Source organism: Vicugna pacos, chromosome 1 (genome assembly GCF_048564905.1).
Source record: "Vicugna pacos chromosome 1, VicPac4, whole genome shotgun sequence".
Lineage (NCBI taxonomy): Eukaryota > Metazoa > Chordata > Mammalia > Artiodactyla > Camelidae > Vicugna > Vicugna pacos.
In genome coordinates, this window is record NC_132987.1 from 56,715,399 (window position 1) to 56,736,596 (window position 21,198).

General features: G+C 42.4%; 1 long non-coding RNA gene across 1 annotated transcript; it reads right to left on the reverse strand.

The window, feature by feature from the left end:
- Nucleotides 1-15,495: 15,495 nt before the first annotated feature.
- LOC140697292 (uncharacterized) lies at nt 15,496-20,898 on the reverse strand. The gene is made up of 2 exons (XR_012074200.1): nt 19,880-20,898; nt 15,496-15,686 (listed from the first exon to the last, which is right to left on the reverse strand). It is a non-coding gene; the product is annotated as an uncharacterized lncRNA (long non-coding RNA).
- Nucleotides 20,899-21,198: the final 300 nt, after the last annotated feature.

Here is a 21,198-nt window from a genome sequence, read left to right on the forward strand (position 1 = left end):
GGCCTAGCTTTACTCACGGAGGCACACGGGGGTCAAGAACCTACGTGACAGAGCTGGTAAGTGGCAGCACTGAGATTTGAACTTAGGGCCTAGGAGTCTGACCACAGAGTCCATGCATAGTTCTCAGCCTGCTTTACTAGCACTGAAGATGCCTTGACCTAAAAGTGAAGAGCTGGAGGTTCTAGGGTCCGCCCTCCTTCCTCACAAGGTTTAATTTCATATAGTCCAGTCCACTGCAGTCCCATCCCATAAGATCCAATCTTACTCAGTTCAATGCATTTGAACGCGAGAAACACTCTTTTAAATGTTTAGTTTGTGCCAGCAGTCACTGCACTAAGCGGTCTGGGAGTTAACAGAGAGGAGTAGGACCCAAGACACTTGGGTCTTGATGATCTTAAAATATAGACTGAATAAATTAGTCTCAAGAAAGGATGTCAAAGCTGGAACTGTGAGGGTCAGAATAAAGGGGCTTTGTAAAGTCTCACCTCTTCATTGTTCATTAAATAAAAACGGGCCCAGCCAGCGGGGAGATAGGGGTCTCCTGGAAACACAGAGTCTGGGTTGGAGAGGAGTTGGAAAAACAGGTACTCTGGACCCCTGGAAAGTAAACAGTCTTTGACTGGGTTTATGCCTTCAACACTGGGACCACTGCTGTCTGTCTGGTTCCAGACCTTGTTGCCAGCAGCCTTCATGCTGAGCTAAGTCATCTCAGTGTCCTGGTATGTGTGACTTTTTATTCTTCCTCCTCCACCAAGCATCCTGAAGGAAATCTCATATGGAAGGGATATTCTATCTTTTGAACATCAAGAGAAACAGTCCATATAAAGCACCCTGCAGCTACCTTGCCCAAAGTTGGTGCTCATGAGGTGGCACTTATTACATCATCATCCTAAAAACGTCATCTGATGCTTTCCCGTAATTCCTTCTGAGAGAGTCTGAATGGCCTCGCAGGCCGGGCTGCATAGGACAATCACTTGTCTCTTTTAGGGAGTTCTGTCTTTCTGTTCCAAGGCAAAAAGTGGGACAAACCAGGCTAAGCATTACAGATCATGCTCCGGCTCGTCCAGCGGTCACACGGCACAGAATATGAATATTCCCCAAGGGTAAACTGTTCCCTTACACAACATTTTTGATGTTACACAATTAAAAAGGCTTGCACATTACATTAAAATTTAAGGCATGTGTAAGAACCTCATAATTAACTGCTGTCTGTATAACCAGACAGCTCCAGCAAGTTAATTTGGTGTCTGTTGCGAGACTTAATAATTGTCAGTGATTTTTTAAAAAACAATTTACTGGTATAATCATTAACTATCCCTAGATTATCTTGTCAAATTGATAATTAAATGCCTCAAAAATTCATTACAGAGTCAGCGTATTAATAGGAATGTAATTAAGTAATATTTGCTTATGTAAGCTAGAGTTTATTATTTGCACATTTATTTATCTTTTCTACACTTACCAAATCTTCCTAAGGGCCTCTTCGGAATCAATAGAAAACCAAGAATCAATAATATGTCTTATTAGATCCAAATGAGCAACTTAATTGAGAGACTGTGAAATAAATGTGGGTTTTTCATACTTGAAGAGGGAGGAGAGATGGTTCCTGTTCCACGGTAGGGTTATCGGTTGGGAAAACAGAGACCACTTCATTCCTTCTTCTGTGTCCTCCTCCATCTTTCTTCCTTCTTCCTTTCCATCCCTTCTATCTTCCCTTCCTTTTCTTTCATCTTTCCCTCTCTTTCTTCCTTATTTTCCCTTTTCTTTCTTTCATCAAACCTTTACGTGCTTGCTATGGGCCAGCCATTGTGGGAGATGCTGAGCGTATATAAGGTATGATTCTAGTCTCTTATAGCCAAGGACAGAAACCTGTAGAAAACTACAGTGCAACCTTTATAGCTACCCTGGAGGTGTGCACAGCGCACTAAGGCGGGCACAGAGGCAGGAACAAGTAACAGCACTGGTGGTCGGGGAAGAGCTCTCAGAGAGGATGACATCTGAGCTTGCCAGAGATCAGGATGTAGGGGTTTTCCAGGGAGGAAAAGTCTGAGAGGGGCATTCCAGGTGCAGGGAATCGCATCTGCAGCAGAGAGCATGGACCACTCCGGAGTTAGATGGAAAGGGGTGAGTTTTACACTGCTGAGCATCAAGAGCAGAGCTGTGCTTTGAAGGACAGCTTTGGAGGTAAAAGGAGCTCTACCTGTAATTCTTACTCACACAGTTACAGGGTCCCGTAGCTTGCCCCAGGAGCCTTGAGTCTGCCAGATATGCATTCACATTGCAGCCCGGCTGGCCCTTCCCTTCCACATCCTCTCCTGACGCTCATCATGTGCCCAGGGTTTTACAGGTACATCAGATTTCTGCTCTGTTGTCACCGCAAAGATACTCATGCTTTTCAGATCACGTGCCCAAATTTTGAGTTGGATGCAAAACAACGTATTTCGACTCGGGCCTCCAAAAAGAGGAATCTGGGGTTCAGTTTGGTTATTCCCAGAAACTCTCTGACGTGCCCAGGAACAACAGAAATCAAACTCAAGGATATTTGGTTATATGAACAACCCTGGATAAGATTTAGGCGGCAAAGAGCCTCAAATGTAAATTGAAACTTTTCAAACCTCTATATAGAACTCAGTCACTCATCACCTTCTCAGCCTTCATAACTACTGAGACACACAGGAGCCAGTGGTGATAATTTTTGTCCTCACCAAGAGACAATCACTATAAAGTGTCTGCCTGTGTGCAGTTTCCCCTGGCAAGAAGGCTGGGTGTCTTTTGGTGAAGAAGGAAAAGACAGAGAGAGGGAGGGTGGAAATTAAAAGCAGATTATGATATTTAAAACTATACTGGCTACACTCGGCAGGTAGAAAATGTGTTCAAAGTCTCTGAAGACTTTCTCCTGATGCTTGGAGATCAGTCTCATGTCCTAACACTGTTCTCAAGCTCAGGCCCAGGGAAGAGTCTGCTTGGAGGGCTCTGCGGGTCCCAGGGAGTAAGGACGGTGGTGCATTTCTGACACCGACGTGCTGTGTGTGCACCAGGCCTCCCTCAGTGATGTGTCCTGTGACCAGCAATGTTTTAAAATGACTAAGATGATCACATTAGATGATCACTTTAGACAAGGTCAAGAGGGGATCAAAGGCAATGGCTAAGTAATCCTGAGTACAAAATTCTCTGCACTCTGAGCCTGAAAGCATTTGGAAGTAACAAAAGACACTCTATAAATTACAAAGTAGCTTTACTTAAAAAAATATATAGGTTTATGGAAAGCAGAACTTCGAAATCCTACTCTGAGATCTCTTATGACACATCTGCAGGTTTGACAAGAGAGGGTAATTCAGTTTGTTAAAGCTTCTAGTCCAAGATGCTAGATGATATTAATGAAGCCTGGACCCGAGTCTGATGATCTGGTCTGAAGTCCCTGATCTGCTACTTACTACACTTACTAAGTGGATGACTCGGGGCCAGCTGTCTTCTTTGGACCTCAGTTTCCTCAGATGTAAAATGGGGATAAGCCTCCTAGCCCCACTAATCTCACATCGCTGTTGGATCAAATGAGATCCCGAGTGTAAAATACCTTACAAACAGGTCACAAAACCCTACAGAAACATGAAGCGTAGTGTTATGATCGGAGCTAAAAGGTTGTAAACATTTAAGAGGAAAATATTCAGTCCTTAAGGCACATGGTTAGAGTCAGGTGCCACCTTATGCATCAGATGCTGGCTCCCAGGCACAGGTGAGCAGACTTCCCTGTTTCCGTTCTTGAGCGGGGTTACTCTTCCCAGTGCTCTCCGTAGAGGCAGTTTCTGTAACTCCCTGTAGACCTGTCTGCATCCTCGGTTAGTCTGTAAGTTCTGTGGGAGGAAGGATCCTGCCGGCTGGCAGTCCAGCATGGTGGTAAACCTGCCTGGTTTAGGGACAGGCAGCCCGGGCCAGTCCTAATCCCAGCCCTGGCTTTGCCACTTACTGTGTGACTCCGGACAAATTACTGAATTTCTTCAAGTCTTAGTTTTCTCCCCTGTAATACAAGATTAATAAATATGCCTACTTCATAGTGTGGTAAGAAGATTAAATGCGCGAGTACACGCCAAGTGCTTAATACAAAGCCTGAAACACAGGAAGCGCACGAGGAATGCTGGGAACTTGTTATTATTACTATCGCCATCGCTATTGTTATTCTTCCCTTCGTATCTCTAGGGCCTAGGACAGTGTTCAGCATTAATCGGTGTTCAATAAATAGGTCACAGAAGAATCAAAAAGTAAGCCCTTATCTCAGCAGATACTTATACTGAGATGGATAAATCCTAAAGGTCAGAAAATAATTGGAGAATGAGTGTGTTGTGTGGGCTGAGGGTTCAGACTTCGGGGCTCTCTCTACCATTATCTCTCCTGGTAATGAGAGCAGTTCTACCGTGCTAGAAATTCGTAGTATTGCTGTATCACTTGAGAGTTTATAAATAATTTTTAAAGGCAGTATCAGATTGGGTTCCCACACTAACCCTGTGGGACAGGTAACATTATATCACCCACTTCACAGATAAAAACACTGAGGTTCAGAGCAGGGGAGTATCCTGCCCATCCATCACGCCTCTGGTAAGAAGGAGCATTGAAATTAGGTTTTCTGGCTCATTCTTCTTTCATCTCCCTAGGAAGAGACTCAAGGCTGACCCACCCCAGGACTGGGTCTCTGATAGTGGCCAGGGAGAGTGTTCTGGAGAAGGGCCTGCTTTGTACTTTGGTTTTGAATCCTCATTTCCTTCACCTATGAAATTTCCTTCACTGTCATTTGAGCTTGGTTCTCCCCACTGAGAGCTAAGGGGCTCCAACCAGTCCCTGCTCTGAAGGTGGAAACCAGAAGCCCCGAAGGTCTTCCAACCTAGGCCATTTAGGCAAACCAGACATGGGAGTGTTATTACACCACTGTTCAACTTTATAAATCCCCCAGAGTGCCTGCAGGAAAAGTATTTCTCTCGAGAAATCTAAAACCCCTGATCATTTCTTCTGAGGAATTACCAGCACGTTGCAAAACTGGCATGATTATCCATTGTCTGACCTTTACTCCAGTCCCATTCTCTTGTATCTCTGCAGCATTGCATACTTTGGACACTCTCTCCTTCAGTGTTTCCTGAGACCCAGCATTACTCTGGTTCTTCTCAAACATCTTCATCCTGACCTTCTCCTGTTCTTTCACAGCTCCCTAACTTTGGACATTTCTCAAATCTAAGCCTGTGTCCTCTGTTTTTTATTGTCTCACTCCTTTCATCAGCTCTAGAGTTGCTTTTAAGCCAGGCACTGGGTATGTAAAGATGAATAAATTCGAATACCTGGCCTCAAGGAACCCACAGTCTGGTAGAGGGGAGATGGATGAGATGGGTGAGCAAAGACCACTAGGTCTAAAGAAGTGCTGTGCTTTGGCAGGGCTGCTTGGGGCTTGACTGGAGGGTCCAGTGCAGGGTGAAGGGCAGAAAAGTCTCTGTGGAAGGTGTCTTCAGGGATGTCTTAGAGGACAAGACGGTGCTCCTCATTTGAATAAGAAAAGGAAGGGTATCTGGGATTCTTGTACAAAAGAATCAAGGCGGGGGGAACTCTTGAGTTTTGCTTTCCAAATCTGAAAACGAGATAATAATATTTAACTTGCAATGCTGATAATGCACGCAAATAGAGCCGGGAAGTTAGTAGGTAATAAATGAATGGCCAATGAAGCAACAACAAGAACAATAATAGCAAGTCCCTTTCTCTTACTAGTCCTCGTGTTTCCTATTTTTGAGGGGTGGGGGTGAAAAATGGAATTGGGCTAGAAGATTTTTTTCTTAAAGGTCTTTCTGGATGTGACAGCCCAAGATGCCTTAAAATCCTCTGCGAAAATTCAACAACAGTGCAATTCCTTCCCCTCCATACATTTTCCCAGTGCTGGGCGAGCCTCAGCACCCCTTCCCTTGTGAGCACACAAAACATTTACTCTAAGAACCATCAGTTTTACCGACACATAAATGCCACCTTGTTATATATATTTCACCATCTCATGGACTGTCAGGTTTTGTGTGGTTGAGTTTTATACATGGCTCTCCTTATCTTCTCTTCTTGATTGTAACGAGGACAGGTGCTGCTGGATTTAGAGCCAGAACACAAGAGTCCAGTTCTGGCTCTGGTACCTACTGGCTCCCAGAGCTTGGGTCATTTCCTTCATCTCCATTTTCTCATATGCAAAATAGGGAACGTGATAAGGGCCAACTTTGGGAATTTTTATAATATTTAATGAGATACTATATATGATGATACTTTACAAAATCTAAAGCATTGTAAAGATGGAAATTTCATATTACATTTGTCTCTGCACCTGCACCCATCAAGACTCTTCTGATTGCAACTAACAGAAACCCAACTCAAAATAGACTAAGTGAAAAATCCCACTTTGGACACAGAACTGAAAAATTGCAACAGGGATTGTGAGAAAATCAGGGCAATGCTTCCTCATCTTCCTTCAGCTATGCTTTTCTCTGCATTGGCTTCTTTGTCAGGCATCTCTTTTCCTTTCTTTCTTTTTCTTTTTATTGATTTACAATGTTGTGTTAATTTCTGGTGTACAACATAGTGATTCTGTTGTGTATATATATATACTTTTTCATTATAGGTTATTGCAAGCTATTGAATATAGTTCCTTGTGCTATACAGTGGGAACTGTTTATCTATTTTATATATATTAGTTTGTATCTGCTAATTACAAACACCCTGTTGATCTCTTCCCTGCTTTTCCCCTGATGTTTCTCAGAAGCTTCATGTTTATATCCTATCAGTTAAAAAACCTTAACCAAAATCTGAGGTGTTCCCCCCAAGTAATTTTGGCAAAAATTCCACAATTAACTCTGCATAGACTGATACAGGCGTGTGCCCTCCAGTTCAGTCGTGTGGCCGGCAAGTGTAGGTGTGCGGATTGACCAAGCCTGGGTCTATTCCATAAGCAGAACCTAGAGGACTGAGGTCAGTTCCTCATGAACCACATGGATTGAGAGGGGGAGGGCTGGTTCTTTAAAGGAAAAGTCAAGTGCTGTTGCCAGAATAGGAGAAAGTAGGTGCTGGAAAGGCCAAAACAACAGAGATACTCTGTAGCACCCTTCACCACAGCCTGACCCATCAAAGCCACACACTTAAAAGACCTTAAAAGGCACACACTCTGACACCGCCACGCCGCACATGTAGGGAAGATACTGTGGCGAAGCAGAATATCAACTCGCTCCGCCACAACTCGGAAAGAAGGCAGGTGGTGGAAAGTTCCAAGGCGGGGATATTCGCAGGGCATACATTGGGAGTCCAACCAATGTTTAATAGCTTTGATTTTTGTTGATTTCAAACTGGCCTAGTTTTCTTACCCTGGCGTTGGTGAGCTGAGACCGTATTTTTAAACAAAGTCTTTTAAAATAAAACTTCCACTCATTTGAATACCTGTCTGAAAGCGGGAGGGCCTCTGATGAGTTCACCCCAGGACAAGCTCGGGGCTACGGAGCCAGGCCGCCGGGAGGGAGGCAGGAAAGGGCAGAGCCCAAGCGACAGGACCGTATTGTTTCCTGCCAGCTGGGGCTGCTCCCTCCTGCCCCGAGCCTCCAGGCAGCAGGGCCTCCTGGCCTTGGGTGTCCTTTCTGCTGGGCCCGGCGGGGGCTCACCTGGGGGCCCACGTTCAGTCCTCCATCCTAGCTCTGGTGACAACTGGCTAGATTCGCTGGCAGCCACTGGATGGAGTCTAGCGGAAGACTCAGAAAATGCCAGAAATGGCCCTGACCTTGAACTGCTGATACTCTGGGGAAACAAACTAAGCTATGAGAAGTTAGGGTCCTCCACGTCTCCTTTCTCTTCCTCCCTTCCCCACCTCCTCCCTGGCTTCCTTCTCCACTAATTTTTCTCCTTTTTCCTCCTCCCATTTGCCCCTTCTACTAGAATGAAATCCCCTTAAGGACAGAATGTATGTCTTAGTTACAGACAAAGGCCTGGCTGGGGGAAGATAGTAAGACAACTAACATGCGGATCATGTCTTTAAACGTCCACTGTATTAGCGGGAGCAGCCCCAGTGAAGCCAAACCAGAGGCAGGCAGTGGTGACCACCCCACCTCACTACAGGCACATCTGGTGGCTTGGGAGTTCAGGGGCAGAAGTAATTTCTGCTGAGAACTCCTGGGATGTTTTCGGAAGCAGGTTTTACTTAAGTTTTGAAGAGCACTCACTGAAAAGATACAAGTAAAACCTGGCAAATAAGAGCCAAGGACATGGGCACATCTACAAGAAAGCCTTAAGTTTTATGCATCGATGATTCTACAGCCTGCTGTTGGGCTACTGTCCTTCACTCAGAGCTCGACTAATTTTAGTTTGTACAAACTGCTAATGAATTTGGTTATGTACAAGTATCTATGAGACCCAAACCAGCAAATTAAAAGTGGGGAAGGGGCTACCACAGGCAGGCTCCTGAAAATGGAGAGACGTACAAGGCGGGCAGCTTGATAAGAGAGGAGGCAGGAAAACCAGCACAAAACTCCACCACAAATCCTCGAGAATCAGAAGATCACAGCGATGCAGATGGGGTGTGGAAGTCAAGCCGTCCTCTAGGCTGAAAGAGTCCTCTAGAGTGTCATCACACATTAGAGTTCAGTGAAGAAAAGGACAGCCTCCAGTCCCTTCAAAAACGGCTGGATTATATTCTTTATGCTTTGTGGTAGAGTACAGACAAATGCATAATCGATTTTAGAAAGAGTTCCATCCCAATTGAGTTATAATAAAATTTGTATTAAAGCCATAAACCTGCAGCATTTGGAATGCTACATTCTGGAGAAGGAATAATGTGGTTTGACTTTTAATAAACCTGAAAGTGCTGTGAGTCACTTTAGGTCCTACCCCCATCTCCTCATCATTTCTGCCTCCCTCATCCCTAAGGTTTCTTTTCCTCTTTCCCCAACTGTGGCTTTCAGCAGCTGGCTCCTGAGTCTGGCACACTGAGCCACTGTTGGTCCTTCTTTTGTAGCTTTTCCGGTATGGCGGGGAGGGGGTGGGGAGGGGCAGGGAGGGCGCGGGCGGGGCGCAGCGGAGAGGCCTGGGGATCTGGGCACTGGGCTTAGCTTCCCACCTAAGAGCTGGAGATTTTTGAAAAATCGCTTTCCTTCTTTGAATCTTTGTGCTTCCATTTGGAAAATGGGAATAATAACCCTTCTTCATGGAGCTGTTATGAAAACCAAAGACATGAATTGATGTGAGATTAAGTAAACTGCGCAGTGGTTCCATTCTCAGCCTATACATTGTGCTTCTAACTGCCCCCCTCCCCCCAGGATTTGCACACATGTCTGTCTCTCACATTTGATTGTTAGCTTACTTGAGGTTGTGTTTTCCTGGACTTTTTTTTTTTTGGTATCTCCTTGAAGAAAGGCTTTCTTGAATGACTCTGTAGGTCATGTGTACTGCCCAACGCTGGGGAAGGACAATACTTTATATGACCATGCTGTGAACAGTGTCCTCTGTGGCTGTGTGATGCATGGGCTCTGACCAGAATGCCTCGCAGGCTGCTGTCTCTGTACATGTTAAACACCAGCAATTCTGTTTTCTATTCCTAATACTTACTCCCTGTCCTAGGGCATAAAATAGGATTCAATACAGTATTTTGGGCACTGAATTGAAAATTTTGCACTCTATTATTCAGTTTTGGGTCCAGCTTTCAGCCTTGCATTTCACCTTTGATTGGACTGGACTGGCCATACCCTTGGCAGGATTTGCCAGCCACAGACGTTTTCTGGGGAAGAGAAGTTTCGGGCCATCAGGACTTCAGAGTCAAAGTCAGTAAAACACTTGGCAAGCCTGGTGTTTGGACTTGGGTGTTTTAATCCCGAAATCTTTGTAAATGAGGATATCTCAGCAGCCAGGCTTGACAGCAGGGGAAACATCACATATGTCTCTCCTACACGCCCTCACCCTACTCCAGTCATTAGGGAGATTTTATCGCATCGTGAAATGTTGTAGTCTGACCTCCGCTTGTTTCTTGACGGGCTTCCATTTCCTCATCTGCATATTGAGACAAATCATATGCTAAAGAGATGTCACACAAACACTTTGAGACACAAAGCTTGACCCCTATTACCTGCTCAAAAAAGGTAGGTGAATCAGACAACAGCCTTCCATTCTCTGGTAGTGTTTTTAGTTGTTGGATAGCTTTGACATAAAACTGTCTACCTCACAATGAGAGGGGAAAAAGAATCTATTTCTGGGTTACTTCCGCCTAGGAGACCCCTGAGCAGGGGAGAAGTGTCTTCTCAGTTTCCTGGCCTCCCCACTTGTGAGGACAGACAGCTGGGGGCTGCTGTGGTCAGAGGACCGAGGAGCCAGACAAGCCTCTGTGGTTACGCACTTATTTATTTCCTTATTTATTACTTTTGCAGCTAACATTTTTACAATCATGTTATTTTGTGGCTTGTTTGCAAAGCGCATTGTGAGCCAAGTTTGCTTCAAATGTTCTGAGTTGGAAGAGGGTTGCATCGGGGAGCCCAGTGAGAGGTGAGGGGAGGGCGTGAAAGCAGTAACCAAAGCATTATACAATTGATGTGTCTGTTCACGATCCTTTCTTTGTGATCAGGCTACCCAAGGCAGATGGAGAAATGAAAACTGAGACAGGCTCGTAGGCTCCAGGGTAGCAGTAGGAACAGACCCCCAGACCTCCGCAGTGAAAGGGGGCCGGCCTGGGGGCCTGGGGAGACAGCCCAAGGGGAAGCCCCACGCCTGCTTATGGACTCCCATGTGCCACATTGACACGTATGGAAAGACGCGGGGAGAAGGTAGAAGTTGGTTCTAGAGGAGTGATGAATAATGAATCAATTCATACATGTTATTATTACGGAGTCTATTATCATCAGTTTTTGAAGATTTTAAGAAAAACAAAAACCCAGTTTTCAGAAATTAGCTGAAACGGGGCTCCAGAGATGCTCTCCCTGAACGGCTTTTCTTTTCACCTCTGTACCCTTCCTTCCCTGCCCCCCGGCAATGGCAGATTCCTGAGAGGATGCCCTGTTGTTGCTGAAGCCCTTTTTGACTGTGTTCAAGCCTGTTCTTGTATTAGTCCATCTGGTTGCTCCCCAAACCACTTTCCTTTTTCATCTCCTTGTAAATATTTACATAAGAAGGTTTTTTGAAGGATTCTATACTGGTGGAAGGGCGCAAAAAGAGTCTTGATGTGCTTTATTCCTTTTATGAACAATTTGGTTAAGTGGATTTCCTCCCAGCTCATTAAAAAAAATCCTTTCGTTTTAATAACACCATCAGACACTAAATAGCATCAGAGGGAAAAATAAGTTTGCAATGTACAGCCTGGAGTGGCCATCGCTGTGTAGCTGTTAATGGTTGATGCAGGAACTGGTCATTGCCTGGAATGCCGCGTGCTTTTAAAGTCCTCCTCTCCCTAGGTGGACAAGGATCCGTGCTGTTTTCTGGGTTGGCTGGGTGGGTAAGAGATCAGATGACCAAATCAGGAGATCAAGATGCAGTTCCCAAACTTCAGACGCCAGCTCATCTTGCCACCCTCCCTAAAGCTTGGTCTTTGTTTGCTTTTTTTTTCTTTTTCTCTCTGCCTGCCCTCCGGGGCAAGTTTATCCTTGCCCACGGCTTGTAACAAATGCCTCTCTACAGTTAAAATCAAACCTCTCTCTTTAGCTTTGACCTCACTTCTGAACCCCAGTTCTGTACTTTTGGTGCTTCTAGACATTACAGCAAGAACCATCGCTACCCCAACTCAACAGGACCAAAGGCAACCTCATCTCCATCTGGGCCTGGTCCTCCTCTGGCTCCTGTGAATACATCCTCCCACCTCCACCCAGACTAGCAGCATTCCTCAGACACTTAGTTCCCAAATGGTCACCTTTGACTTCACCCTCCTTCTTCCCCAAATCGGATCTTCCCCAAGTTACTAAGTGCTGTTGATTTTCGCACCTCATGGAGACTTACCCGGGTTTATCTCTGTTCCTATCCTGGCTCTCAATTGCCCTAGGTTTCTTTATACTTTATAGATTTATTTATCCATATGTTCATCCGTTCAACACAGAAATTGATTGGATATATCCTCTGTGCTAGATTTCCTATATGCAGGTGCTGGCGAGACTGAAGTGGACAAGACAAAAAAGAGTCAGCACTTGCTCTCATGGGGGAAGATACATGTTAAACAATTTTAATCATAATCAGTATATTTAGTGTGACCACAGGGGAAAAACAAGGGAGGTCGTAGGTCTCTCTGTCCTCTGAATCTTTCAAGATCCTGCAACATACTGGTGCCATATTTACGTATCAGGCTGTGTCATATTCCTTCTCAAAGGCCATCAGTGCTCTTTGCCATCGCTCACTCATTTCATACCATTCATTCAGTCATCATTTATATATTCTCTCCCTCACACTGTGCTGTTTATTGCTCAGACTCTTACTGCTGTGGTTCCTTCTTCCTGTGTTACTTTCTTTTCCCCTCGCATCACCCAGCAATTCTTCACTTGGTTCATTAAATATGCCTTCACGAATGCAGGTATCAACGCTTCCAGGAAGACCTCTCCACTCGCTGCGGAAGTATACCATGCTCCCGGCTTCTCCCCCTTCCCTCATCCTGCTTCTTGGGCAGCTGTTCGGTCTTTAGGAAAGCATGATAGCATTGGACGTTGATTAATTCGGCTGTGAGCACTTGGTTCTGTGACACTAGCTTTGATCTAAATTTGGTATTTGCAGAATGTCTTCCTTGAGTTAAAACCCCTGCTATCTCTAACACACAGCCTTAGTCACTTTTGCCTGGGGTTAAGCCTGCCTCCTGTAAGCTGCCGTCCGCAGAAACTACTGTTAGCCTGGGCTCCTTGGTAAGTACTGCACTGTCCCAGATCCAAAACATGCAGAAGAGACAGTTTCCATATGACTCTCTCCTGTGTGACCTAGAACAAAAGGGCATTATAAAGCCGGACAGCAGTATCTTCATGAGAAATACTACTGCTCTGTGTTCCTTCTTTCTATTTGTCCAATTTGCTGATGGGGAAGGACACAGTGTAAAGAGCAGTATCTTGTATGTGTTAAAACGAATCAGAAGATATCAGAGAGGTGTTAGAAGTCAGTTTTTATGAACCTAAATTTTAATGTTTGACCTTCTGGGTGCATGGCTGCAAGAAAAATTGGTTAGCTGATGCAATGTTTTGTCCAGTTAGTCTACTTTGTTTTGATTCCATTCTATTTAGTATCCCCTCACCCCACCCCTTTTCGAAAAAAAAAAAAAAGATCAGGATTCCTGAGAACACAGAGCATCTGCTGTGGAGACATTGTGAACACCAGAGCAGCCCGAGGCTGTTGAGTAACACCTGCCTGCAGCTGGACCAAAGATGGGACTGGGTTCTGAGAAAGACTGCGCACTCTCCCTGTTGGAAAGACAGACATCATTTCGGGAAATATTCAATAAAAAGTTTTTGAGACACAGAGTCCCATTCATGGTAGGAGGGACTGAAGGGAGCTGTTTTCCCTCTTAAGGCTTGGCTCAGTCTGGAAGCATGCTATTTAACGTAACCCAGACTGATTATTTTGTTGATCATGTTTCAAAACCCCTGCCCTTTAAATGAGTTCCCAGAGTAAATTGAATGCAATTGTGGGAAGTTTAACTCAGAAGTAAAGTCTTTCTTTCTTTTTTTTTTTTTTTTGAGATTTGAGGGAGAGATTGACAGGAGAGGGTGAATGGAAACCTGCCCAAGGACCGAAAACAAAAAGGGGCTGGGGGTGCGGACGAATAGAGCAAAGAAAGAGGAGGATTCTGGGTCGGAAACTCTTGCTGAATGAGTCATCCCTCAGGGCAAATAAAACCTCACTCATCACCCTGTCTTCCTTCTCTGGAGCGAGAGAAGCAAACAGTGGGGCCCTGGAAAAACATCAGCGACTTCTTGTAGCATCTGTAGGTGGGGAAGGCTTCCAAGCCACAGAGAGGGCTGTGAACGCGCTTACCGGGGCTCCAGTTTTTCTCAGCCAAATAGGAAGAACCTCCAAATTGACCTTGGAAAAACATACTCACTGAAGGAAAAAAAATATTCTAAGCTCCCCCTGTGTATTTGTATTAAGAGATTTTTTTTTTTAAAGAAACAAATAGATTGCTTTCCAGTTTTCCATGAAAAGAGTCTGAATGCTCTCAGATTCGCAGTGGTGGAATCCTTGAAGTGGGTTATGAAAGGCTGCAGAGAGGACTTAGGCCTTGTCCCTTGTTAATGAATACAAGGTCATCACATAGGACAACCGTATTCATATTAAAAAAGCCAAAGAGGGAAGCATTCATGCCACTCCTTTCTGCAAAGATCGCAATTAGCATTTTTATGAAGAACATAAACTCTCTGTGTATCAAAGATGCACTTTTATGACTCTGAAACTGGCTCGAATACGCATCCCGCAAACGTTTGGCTCTTTCCCTTCCAGGAGGAAGCCAATTAAAACACAGTCTGTCTCCCTGCCAGCCCCTACCCACCCCTCAGTGGAGTAACAACAATACTGAGATGGTAGCGTTGGCGCCCTCAAAAGTGGCTGTTCAGTTATTGGACACCTGGAAGGAAAGTAATGATCCCTTGGCCGCCATCACACACGTACACACAAAAACAAAAACCCAGGGCTCATTTTACTGTTCCCTCGTCACGCCAGCTCTGAGTCGCTCAGTTCAGAAGGATGAACTTGCCACCAGTTGTGTCAGCTGTTTTCCCACCTCTGGGGCAGCAAGGCTCAAGGGAGAAAGGCAGTCGGCCGTGTCCTGGTGGCGCCCACAGGCTTTTACGCAGGGTAATTTCCTCTAGAAAGCAGCCCGTGCCAGTGGGCTGCTGCCTGGAGCAGAGACTCGCAGTTGCGCGGTCCCTCTGTGGCCACCATCTGACTGGGCCTTTTAACGTTCTTTCTTCAGGTATTTTCTGATGGGACCAGTGTGGGTTTCCTCTTCCAGGTGGACGCTTTATCATGGAGTTGGGGCAGAAGGTAGAAGTAACAGTGTCTGGCTGCTTTGCGAGCCAAAGGTACCAGGCCAGGTTTTACCTCATTCAGTTGGTTCTATTTGTCAGCCAAATGGGTCTCGCTAAACTATTTAGCCTCCATATGCACAATAAACAACCTTGAACCAGAGTCAGAAAAAAGTATAAATAAACCCAATATCCCTTTCAATGAAAACGCAATGAAACACAGTGTAAGTAGGTGATGCTCGGGAAATGTTTCAGGAGTGAACTGGTGCCCCAAGGCGAGGGAGGGACGACCTTCTACCAAATGACTTTAGATACATTTTAACGGTATTTTCCTAGTGTCCCTCTGTCTAGTTCCCTCCATTTTCTGAAATGTGATCAAATTCATTGTGGTGATTGCTATACTAATTTTACCTCTGACAAGGAATCTCCTGGATTTCAGACAAAGAGCTGGACTGACTTTATATGAAAACAGTTAAAGCTATGCTTGGAGGTGTGACAGGTTTGATGCTTTTGGCTGTAAACAGAGAAGACCTGTCAAAGCCAATCCAAACAACTCAGATTTATTAATAAAACTTACAAAATAAGGTGTCCAGAGATTATCAACTCTGGGGTTGGATCAGCAACTCATCAGTGTCCAAGGTGAAGACCAGTGTTCCTGGAATTTTCTTTTTCTTTCTTTCATGCTTTCAAGATGGCTGTTACAGTTCCAAGCATCGTGTCTTCATTGAATAATGTCTAAAGCACAACATAAGGGTTCTCTGAAAGACCTAAAAGATCTCTTGTTATACCTAATTCTCTGTAACAGGGCCATATGCAAAATATAAACGACTTTCCAGGATTGATTTAGACCCACTGGACTCGTTTCCCAAGGCTGCCATAACAGAGTGATGCCCGTAATGACACCTGGGTGGCTCAAACAACAGAGGTGCATTTTCTCATAATTTTGGAGGCTAGAAGTCCAAGATCAAAGTGTCATCAGAGTTGTTTTTTCCCAAGGCTTCTCTTCTTGGCTTGTAGATGACTGTCTTCTACCTGTGCATTATGTGGTTATTTTTTCTATGTGTGTGTGTGTCTCAGTCCCCTTTTCTCACAAAGATACCAGTCATAATGAATTAGGGCTTATTCTAATGCACTAATCACTTCATTTAAACTTGATTACCTCTTTAAAGGCCCAATCTCCAATATAGGCACTTTATGAGGTAATGGGGATTCAATATAGTCTGAGTTCTTGGGGGGCATACAATTTCGCCCATAGTACCCATCATGATTGATCCTTTGGGATTTGGCATATTACTACTCAGGGAATGCTCGGGTTTGGTTAACAAGAAAGAGGGAAGAATGATTGTAACTGATATCCTCAATTATTAGCATTGTTATTTTTTCATGTAATGATTATTAAGATGCATTTATTTCCCCCAAACAGAACCAATTTTAAACTGGTTGTAAATTCCTTTCTCCAGTTATCTGTCGATGGATATTTATGTTGCTTCCATGTCTTGGCTTTTGTAAATAGTGCTGCTGTGAACATTGGGGTGCATGTATCTTGTTGAATTAGAGCTTTTGTCTTTTTAGGACATATGCGTAAGAGTGGGATTGCTGGATCATATGGTAGGAGAGGATATACTTTTGTGTTGTGATAAGGAAAATAAATGGATTTCTTTAACAAATGGCAGAATTTCTCTTAAGGAAGAAAATGTCTTTGTTTAGGAAAATTCTTGACAAGCTGTTTATTGGAAAAGTGATACTCAGAGGTCATGGGCTACCAGGAGTCAAGACAACAAATAAGAAGGTGAAACTTCTTTGAATGAATGATGAACAGGAATTTGGGGATGTGGGGAGAAAAGTGGAGGAGTAAGAGGAAAAAGACAAGATGTTAGAAGGTAGCATATAGCTGAAGACCTTGGGAGAAAAGTGGACGGTGACAATGCACAGTTGTGGGAGAATCAAAGGCTTTCTAGAGCAAAGAAGCCTGGTATTCAGTTTTAATATATTTTTATTGGTGTCATGTCATTCTCTCTGTAGCCACCTTCACCTGATCATTAATAAAACATACTAAGCACACATCTATCTCAAGAGAGTAGAGTTTTAAAGAAGAGGCTGGGCTGCAACACATTGGATATGTCATGAGCAGAATTGGTAGATGACCACAGGTCGAACTGATTCAGTCAAACCAGGACTTTGAAACACAGGCATCTGTGAGCTTGAATCACTTTCTGCTCCTACCTCCAGGCAAGAGCAGAAATCTGGGGGAGACTTTCAATTTTTATAGAACACCACGAAGGGCATGAGAGTAAGGATGTATTTACTCAAGCTTATGCACACTTTAAGGGGCAGGGTGATCCCAGGTGTCATCTAGGTTACATATGAATTGTAACATCATTACTTTTTAGAAATAGTGGTTCAACCTTATCTGTACTATGCATGACTTTAAATGTTTCTACATTTATTATTCTTTATCTTCTAAATCTTTAGCTTTTATCACATATGATTACTGCAATATGAGAAAAACAGAATAAACTTAAAAAATGTTATATATTTATTTAAAAATTTATTTTGAGATAATTTAAAATTGACATGCATTTGTAAAAAATACAGCAAGATCCCATATACCCTTTACCCAATTTCTATGGATAACACCTTGCAAAACTGTAGTATAATATTACAACCAAGCTTTTGACATTTAGAGTCAAGATACAGAACATTCCATTCTCACAAGGATCCCTCTTGTTCCCCTTTTAGCCATACCCACTTCTCTCTTGCCCCCTCACCTCCTGCTCCCTATTTCTACAATTTTGTAATTCTGAGAATGTTATATAAATGGAATTATACCGTATGTAACTTTTGGGGTTTTTTTTTTTTCATTTAGTTTAATTTTCTGGAGACTCACCCAAGTTGCTGCCTGTATCAATAGTTTTCCCCCTTTCACTGCTCAGTAATATTCCATGGTATGGATGTACCAGTTTGTTTAAATATTTACCTATTGAAAGACATCGGGGTTGTTTCCAGTTATGAGATATCACAAATAAAGGTACTTGTTATGAATTGAATTATATCTCCCCAGAATCCATATATTCATGTCCTAATGCCCAGTACCTCAGAATATAACTGATCATTAGGCTAGGTCATGATCCAGTATGACTGGTGTTCTTGTAAAAAGGTAAATTTGGAGGTAGGCATGCACACAGAGAGAGAACCATGTGAAAATGAAGCCAGAGGTTACGGAGATGCTTCAGCAAGTCAAGAAACACCAAGAATTGCCAGCAAACCACCAGAAGCTAGGAAGGAGTCATGGAACAGTCTCTCTCACAACCCTCAGAAGGAAGCAACCCTGTTGATACCTTGATCTTGGATTTCGGCCTCCCAAACAGTGAGACAATAAATTTTTGTTGTTAAGGCCACCTAGTTTGTGGTACTTTGTTATGGCAGCACTAGAAATGAATACAGTGCCATAAACATTTGTGTGTAAGGTTTTGAATGAATACAAGTCTACATTTCTTTGGGATAAATGCCCGGGAGTGTGACTGCTGGTTTGTATGGTTAACTGCGTGTTTAGTTTTGAAAGAAATAGACAAGCTGTTTCTAGAGTGGCTGTGGCATTTTACAGTCCACCAGCAACACATGAAGGAACCAGTTTCTCTGCAGCTTGCTTCACCAGCATTTGGTGTGGTCACTGCTTTTTATTTAAGCCATTCTGATAGGTGTGTGGTGATATCTCATTACGGTATTATTTGCATTTCTTGGCAAATGACGGTGGACATCTTTCATATGCTTTGTTGTTTGTTTTTACTGTTGATTTGTGAGAGTTTTTATATACCATAGATAATAGTCCTTTGTTGTGTATGTGGTTTGTGAATATTTTTTCCCAGTCTGTAGCTTGTTCTATAATAGCCTAAATAGAGTCTTTCCTGGAGTAAGAGTTTAATTTTGAGGAAGTCTACTTTTTCATTTGTTTCCCATTATGGACCATGCTTTTAGTATCAATTATGAGAATTCTTGTCTAGCCCAAGATATCAAAGATTTTTTCCTATATTTTTAAAATAAAAGTTTTGTAGTTTTCTATTTTACATTTAAGTCCATCATCCATTTGAGTTAATTTCTATATAAGATGTGAGAATTATATTGAAGTTTATTTTATTTTGTTTATAGGTGTCCAATTACTTCAGCATTCTATGTTGAAAAGTGTTTTTTCCTTCATTGAATTTTTTTTGCATCTTTGTCAAAAATCAGTTGGACATATTTCTGTGAATCTAATTCTTGGTTCTCTATTTTATTCCTTTGATCTATGTGTCTATTCCTCCATCAGTACCAAACTGAGTTGATTACTGAAGGTTTATACTAAGACTTAATATCAGGTAGCATGATTTATATCACTTTATTATTTGCTTCTTCTCTTTCAATCTTTGCCTTTTATTAATATATTTAGCCCATTTACATTTACTATAATTATTGATATCCTAAGGTTAAGATTGCCATTTTTATCTGTTTAGTCCATTTTTTATGTTTCTGTTTTTGCTTTTCCTGATCTCCTCTGGATTAGTTGAAAGTTTCTTAGAATTTCATTTGGGTTTTTCTAGAGCTTTTTTGAATGTTATCTGTTTGTATAGCTGTTTTAGTGGTTGCTCCAGGCTTTATATTATATATAGATAACTTATCACTGTTTACTGGTGGCATTTTACTAGCCTGAGTGATGTATACAAACCTTACCTCCCTTTATAATTCTTAACCTTCCTCCACTTCAAATATAACTTTCTTAAATATTTTCTCTACATACCTTTAGATCCACATCACACAGTGTTATGATTTTTGTTTCAATTGTCAAAAACAATTTAGAAAACAAGAGTAATATAGAAAAAAGAGGGAAAATCTATTTTTATTTAACTATAAACAAACAAACAAATAAGTAAATAAATTAAAAAATACATGCTTACCATATACTTTCTTCCTTCCTGATATCCCAAGATTCCTTCTGTTATCATTTCTTTTCTGTTTAGAGAACTTCCATAGCCATTCTGTTATGGTAGGTTTTCTGGTTTCAAATTTTCTTAATTTTCCTGTTTCTGAGAATGTCTTGATTCCTCTTTCACTTTTGAAAGATATCTTCACTGGACATTGGATTCTGGATTGACAGTTCTTTTCTTTAAGCAGTTGAAAAATGTTGAGCAACTTCCTCTGGCTTCTGTGATTTCCTCTGAGAAATCCACTGTAACTTGAATGGTGTTTTTCATAGAGGATTGTTTTGTTTGTCTTTTGCTGCTTATATTTTTCCTTTGTCTTCAATTTTCATAGCTTTGACCATAATATGTCTTGTGAATGTCTTTGGGTTTTTCCCCTTTGGGTTTGCTCAGCTTCTTGAATCTGAAGGTTTATATGTGGTTTTTGTGTTTTTTCATTTTCTTTGAAAAATCTGGGAAGTTGTTAAGCATTAATTCATGAAGTATATTTTCACTTCATCCTTTTCCTCTTTTTCTTTTAGAACTCCAATTACATGAATGTTAGAACTATTGTTATATTCCCACAGAGATTTGAGGCTTTGCTCATTTTTTCTAGGTCTATTTTTCTCTTTCATTTAGTTAGGTAATTTCTACTGTAGTTAAAGTTCACTAATTAATCTGTCCCCTCCGTTTTTCTATTGAATTCATCTATTGAGGTTTTCATTTCAGTTATTATATTTGTAAGTTATAAAATTTTAATTTTTTTTGTATTTTTATTTCTTACCTAGACCTTCTACTTTTTGCTGGCCCTTTCTATTTTACCATGTGCTTGAACTGTGTTTATAATTGTTCACTGAGGCACTTTCATGATGGCTGCTTTACAGTATTTGTCAGATAATTCTAACGTCACTGTCATCTCAGGGTTGGCATCTATCGATTTTCTTCTTTCATTCAATTTGAGATCTTCTTGGTACTTGGCATAAATGTTTGTTTTTTAAAACTGAAACTTGGACACTTTGGTACTGTGTTATGAGAAACTGGGTCTTACTCAAACATTCTGTTCTAGCTTTCTTTTTATGACTCCACTTAGGCAGGGGGAGGGGAGGATGCTGTATTGTTACCGCCGCGTGGAGTTCCGAACTTGGTTTCCATTGACACACAGTGAGTGGGCTCCTCATTACTGATGGGTAGAACTGGGAGTTCCAGTTTTCTTTCCTTTTCCTTCTGGTTTCTCTCTCTTTCCAATTTCTTTGAACCATTTGGGAATAAGGTGCAAAACCTAACAACTTCTGTGTGTATGTCCTAAAAATAAAAAC